This window comes from Xyrauchen texanus, chromosome 42 (assembly GCF_025860055.1).
Source record: "Xyrauchen texanus isolate HMW12.3.18 chromosome 42, RBS_HiC_50CHRs, whole genome shotgun sequence".
Taxonomy (NCBI): Eukaryota; Metazoa; Chordata; class Actinopteri; order Cypriniformes; family Catostomidae; genus Xyrauchen; species Xyrauchen texanus.
In genome coordinates, this window is record NC_068317.1 from 28,535,465 (window position 1) to 28,542,227 (window position 6,763).

The window sequence follows — 6,763 nt, forward strand, 5'->3', positions numbered from 1 at the left end:
CCAGGTCTCCTAAGCAACCAAATTGGCCCGGTTACTTGGAAGGGTAGAGTCACATGGGGTAACCTCCTCGTGGTCGCGATAAGTGATTCTCGCTCCCAATGGGCCATGTGGTAAGTTGTGCGTGTATCGTGGAGAGTAGAATGAGTCTCCACACGCAGTGTCTCCGTGGTGTCATGCACAGCGAGCCACGTGATAAGATGTGCAGACTGATGGTCTCAGAAGCGGAGGCAACTGAGACTTGTCCTCTGCCAACCGGATTAAGGTGAGTAACCGTGCCACCACGAGGACCTACTAAGAAGTGGGAATTGGGCATTCCAAATTGGGAGAAAAGGGGATTAAAAAAAAGTGTTGAACCCATATTAAAGGATTGTTCTGGCACAATTAACATCATTTGTGGCACAATGTTGATTGTCACAAAAAAATAAAAACAATATTCGGAGAATCGCTCACTTATTTAGAAATAAAGCAAAATTGCAGTTACAGTAATGCTCTTACAATGAAAGTGAATGGGGCCGGTCCATAAACATTAAAATACTCATGGGTTCTGTTTCAAAAGATTACGACAGACGAAGAAGAGACATTTTTATTATAAATATACTAACAATACTGAAAAGTATTGATTAAAAAAACTGTTTACTATCACAGAAAACTGGGTGTTGATGTTGGATGAGTCGAGGAGGCCAATTATAAGTGTTGAGCAGGGGGGTGATGTCGGAGGGGTTGAGGAGAACGATTATAACTATTGAGTGGGGGGGGTCTGTGACGTTCAAGGTGTCAAGGAGGCTGATGATAATGTTGAGTTGGGGGGGGGGGTCGGGTGAGTGGGTGATGTCGGAGGGATTGAGGAGACCGATTATAACCATTGAGTGGGGGGTGGGGGGGTTGGGGGTGAGTGGATGATGTCGGAGGGGTTGAGGAGACTGATTATAACCATCGTAGAGGGCTGCAATGTATGCAAGAGACTGCAAGGCACTTCATTAAGTTATGGAACAGACCCATTGTTTCTTAAACATGATACAGGATAACATGATTTTAAGTGTGATAAAATCAGTGATTTAATGGCATTGCACCATTTACCAGATAACACGGTTTACTGATGTAATGTTGTCATGGCAACAAAGTTGTATTATTGGATGAAAATTTAAACAGATATGGTTAAGCTATTTTATCTCACTAAAATAATGTTAACATGTAATTTTATGTCTACATTTGAAATAGTGTGTATTATGGACATGGACTGTCCCCATTCACTTCCTTTGTAAGTGCCTTACTATAACCTTGATTTTTGCTTATTTATTTTTAAATGAACAAGGGACAAGTCAAAATGATGTTTTGCGGTAATCAGTATTATGCCACAAATGCTGCTGATTGAGCTTAACTTGTATTGAGCCCCCAAAATTCCTTTAACCATAAATATTTTTGAGAGGTTCACCATCTCACATTTTTGGCCTTCCAAGTTTTTCTCCACAGTGTAGAGAAGACTCCAACTTTCCAGTCATTTGTGGCCACGTGATGGCTTTGGGGTTCATCCTCAACTCTTTGTGAGGACTTCCATAATCAGTCATGGCTTTCATTAGAGTGTGGATGCATTTGGTCTTTCCTGTTCCACTGGGCCCAAGAGTCATCATACCTACACAAAGATAAAACATTAAGTCAATGGACAACACCTATATGTGTCTTGCCTCACAATTGTCTAGGTTCATCTTCATCCACCTGTATTGGGAAAGAGTTGTGAATAGATATAAAAACATTTATTCTCAGATCAGTTTGGGATCTATAATAGTCCCCAGTTTGGAGAGGTTCATGTCACAAAGCACTCTCATAACCACAGTCTGCTCCTGCTCAGTTGGGTTGGATCTCTTCACAGCACCAAGAGTTCTCAAAATAGACAAGATGTTCCTCAAGCCAAAGTCATAGTGGACCTCTAGAGTAATTCAAATTTCTAAAAGGTAATAACAAAATCAAAGCCACAAAAAAAAAAAAAAAGAAAAGAAAATTACCACATTATAGAACATTAACAAATATTGTTTTTTTCTTTATAATGCGACTGAGAACTTGTCGGGTACCATCATGGCAACCGTGTGGAACTGAATTTTCAAGTTCACTGGCAGTTCATGTCGACAGCTAAAGGTTCTCAATGGGGGCGTTATCACCTCCTAGGGGTGTAAGGCGAATACTGGCTTTCAAGTCAGTAGAAAGGGAAGTCAAGTGCCTCTTTGTATGAAATGTTAATTTGACTACTTGTGTTTGACAACTGTGACAAAACCCACTGCCACTCTACTGCTCTGTGAATGTCTTAATGCTATCTTTGGAGGGCAGTGATGTGGAAAGAGGGGATATGTCTAATTTAACAACTCAGTCTCGTGGAAGTTCCAGAACAGCATTTGTGGCGTTTGTTTATTACCACAAAAAGTAATGTCCCTTGCAAAAATCAAGGTTGCATTGAGGCACATACAATGGAAGTGAATGGGGGACATTTTTGAGGGTTTAAAGGCAGACTTGTGAAAAGAGCTTACACCCATTCTAGCCCTCTTCACTTGTGCTTCACAGTGCTACGCTGTAGATATTTTACATTTTTTAAGAAAAGGAGGGACTACTTTGATGACTGCTATATAAATGCATGATGTACAATCTGGAGGCTGAAATTTATCCTTACACATTACCATAGTAAGGAAGATTTCAAACTCTCTGTCCAAGTCCACCATGTCTCCATCTGTGAAAATGAACTGGGACTTCTTGTTCTTCTTGCACTGCAGGACGATGTTGTTGAGCAGCCACTGAGAGCACAGGCAGCTCAATGCGGCTGAATTAATCAAAACAGCCCCATGCACCAGACTGGGCTAATTCTGTTTGATAAACATTATAAACAAGAAGAGCCATGCAAGAAAGGTCACACACTTTAAATATGCAGTCCATCATCCTGATTACACATAAAAACAGGTGCTATGCTAAGGTTTTAGAGGTGAAAACCCAAAATTATCTGTTTATTCTATTCTCCTGGACAGCTTTGCAGAGGATTTTTCCTCTGTAAAACAGTGGCCACACTTAAAACTGTCACTGCATTAGATAACCTTAAAATTTATTTTAAAGAAGATAGCACAAGCACACTTTTCAAGCAAAACATTTCACATAAAGAAGTTTGAAAGTTTTGAAATGCTAAAATAATTGATATACTGTTTACTATTATGACAAAAAATATTTTGAAAATGTGGGTTTGTCACATTTGTGGAACTTAGTTCATAGTTAATGTGATAATCTACACTTATAGTTACTGTAAGGACACCTGTGTGAACTTGAGGAGCTCTGATTTCAAACATGCCCTAAAAATGACCTTGACACCATTTGGTTTAAAGTACTTGCAAGAAAAGTACATTTAGCTATGGTCCAGCATCATTTGTTTGTTTAAGCCACATGCTTTGATATTTTGGTGCCTAATTCAATTGCATTCAGACATTTTTAAGTGTGGTTTAAGGGTAAATACTTTTTGGTGTATTTTAAAATATTTAAGGATGACTGCTTTATTTATGCAAGTTACAGAAGTCCATCTGGTCTGAGCAATTAGAGACAAATACATATTTTCCCAGGCAGCAGTCCATGTCTTTTGTAGTTTCGGTTTTTCCTGTGCCTGCAGGGCCAGTGGTGGCCCCTCCCATACACATCCCCAAAGCCTGGGCCAATGTGATCGAACATCTGCAAAGGGAAAAAACTAAAATAAACATCTAACACACTGGAGACAACCTGTGCCACTCATTTACTGCCATTTTTGCGGGAGGGATCTTCACGACAACGAGAAGACTCTCTGCTCCCCTGCCATGTTTCCGGCAAAAATTTACTCTGCCTTGACACTTCGCTGTTGAACAGGTTACTTCAGCTCCTAACTAAAAAGAGCCGCTTACTTGTTCACATCTTTTTAAAGATGTTTTCTTATACGAGGGACACATTCTGCCATCAGATCAACAAGAGAGCTGCATTCACTGTCTGGGGCGTAACCACGCAGACACAGCTCTCATAGAGACTCATTCATCTTTCTAAGCCGTGTAAACGAACGTCCGCACTGGCTGGAAAAGCATACTCAGCGGCAGGCCAAACTGGTTCAGCACTCCACGTGATGACGTTGCACCAAGTTTTCCAAGTTAAGCTCCTCAAACAAATGGATGAGCAAGGCAATGATCCAGAGACTTTCAAAGAGCTCCACACCACTACGGACTTGGCGATGCGAGCCACGAATTTCTCTGCTCAGGCCATTGGTAACTCAATGAGCAACCTGGTGTTTTTGCAACCAGCCATCTGGCTGACCCTCACTGACATGCGTGATGCACTTTATTTGATGCTCCGGTGTCTCCAGTTAACCTTTTCGGAGGCTCTGTGGATAGATTTGCTGAGCGCTATGTCACGACTCAGCGACACTCACAGGCTATTTTATGCCAAAATGGAGCAATACTACTATCTCAGGCCAGCGCCCGGCTTAAAACCCCACACCAGGTGCCCCAGCACTGCCAAATATTACTGCCGAGCCACTGGTAAAACCATGCAAGCCGTGGCCCAAACTAGGCGGCCGCCTCAACGCAAGCCCCGCACCGACGGGAAAAAAACCCCGCACAGCAAAATTGCTCCTGACACAATGCAGTTCTCCTCTTCCCCACTACCTCTGAAGAAAGATCTTCTCTCTCAAACACAAGGCACGGTTTGGCATCCCCAGCCAGAGCTGCAAAGCCTACACGTGTGGCCTTTGAACGGAGAACAGTGGACGAGCCAGAATGGCTCGGTCAGTTATGAACACAATATTACAGGCTAGAGCGCCATCCATGAGACGCCTTAATGCACTGAAATGGAATGTGTTCACTAATTGGTGCTTTTCACATGGCAAAGACCCCGTGCACTGCCCCATACCTGAAACTTGTGCATTTCTTAAAGAGTGATTAGGCACAGGGCTCACTCTGCCTATGCTCAAAGTTTATGTGGTGATTATATCTATGTATCATGCACCTGAAACTGGCACCTCTATAGGAAAACATAATTTAATTATAATTCCGTGGGGGCGGGGCAGCTAAATCCTCCTTGCCCGGCAACAGCCCCAACTTGGGACCTAAATTGGTCCTAAAAACACTTGCGGGGCCTCCCTTCAAGCCTCTGGACTATGTTGAGACTGCATCACTGCTGCCTTTGGCATCAGTAATACAGATTGGAGATTGGCAAAGTAGGACGCAGTCCCGCGGGACTGTGGCGTCATGTTTCCTCTGTGGAAGGTTAGGTTGTGTAGTATGGCGTGATAGTACTCTGTTCCCCATATGCGTCAGCTTAGTGAGCCTTAGTCGTATGTGAATTACGTACGTAAACTCAGTTCCCTGAAAGACAAGTTCTTTGAGGCACTAGCGCTGCGTTCTTTGTTTCTCAGTACTACAATTCTGAGGAATGGTGTTTGCGTGCTTGTTTTTATAGCGTTAACGTTAACCAATAGCTGTGTGGCATATGAGACGTCAGTTGAAAGTTTAAATTGTTATTACAATGAAAGGTTACAAAGACATTTTTAAGAATGTAAATTCGGTCAGTTTTTGGCATTATGTTGAATTTAAACACTTTGTAAAATTTTCATAAGGCCCTTTGCTAGTATGTGACTGATTTAACAATTACATAAAGAATACAGAGAGAGTTGGCCGCTGAATTCTGGCAAAGACGCTTTCACTTGCTTTGTTGTATCCTGGATTGGAAAAAAGTGTCATGTGACAAATATGAGTTCAATATGTCTCAAAAATCTCAAAAACATATCTCAAAAAGATGCAATGAAAGTGAATGATGACTGAGGCTGTTCTGTGTTCAATGGAAGAGCAAAAGTCATAGTGTTTTAAAACAAAGCATGTATTTCAATTGAAATGGATTGGATTGATTTAAACAAGTAATTTTCTTGATTTCCTGGTTCCAAAGAGCAGAAAAGTGAGACAACTCTTAAACAATGTCCCTAGTGTCCACTTTGAAAGAGGCTATCACAGCGCTAAGCTGGGCCACAGCTTTGGCCACATCCTTATGCTCTGCCAACTGTCTGTCAAGAGGCCTCTGTGTGATCTGTTTAGTAACCAGAGTGTCATCTCCCAGCTCATTTACTGCTAACTGCTCTACCTGTGGAGTCAGAAGACGTCTACAGTGAACTTAAAGTACCTCTTTTAAGTCCTGCACAGCACAGACAAATGAGAGGAATTGTTTGATGATTGATACATTTCATAAACAGTAGTAAAAGGCAAACTAACTTCTTAGCATTTTAAATGCATATAAAAATATACCCACTAGGGCTGCATGATTTAGACAAAAAGTCATATTGCGTTTATTTTGAACTGCGATACGATACATAAAAAATAAAAGTTATTCCTTTTTACCACATTTGGTAATGTTTTGCCCAGGTTCTACTGCCAATAAAGACTGTGGACTACTCTTTGAGAGTTCACACTTGAGTCCTCTTAAAAAGAAACAAATAAAACAGTGAAACAAAAAGAGAGAGAGAGAGAGAGAGAGAGAGAGAGAGAGAAAATACACTGTCTTCTTCATTTTAACATTGTACTTGTATCAATGTATCTGTTTTGTCCACTTGGCGATACTGTCTCAGCCCATTATTCATAATCATAATTTTTTTGGAACCCAGTCAACTTTAATATTTTGTTATTTTAATATGATAATATTTTATTGACTATTATCATTTATTATATAAAAATAATATACAGGTGTAGATCAGGCGGTAAATCAGGCTTTAATGGTTTTACCCAGTCTAACAAAC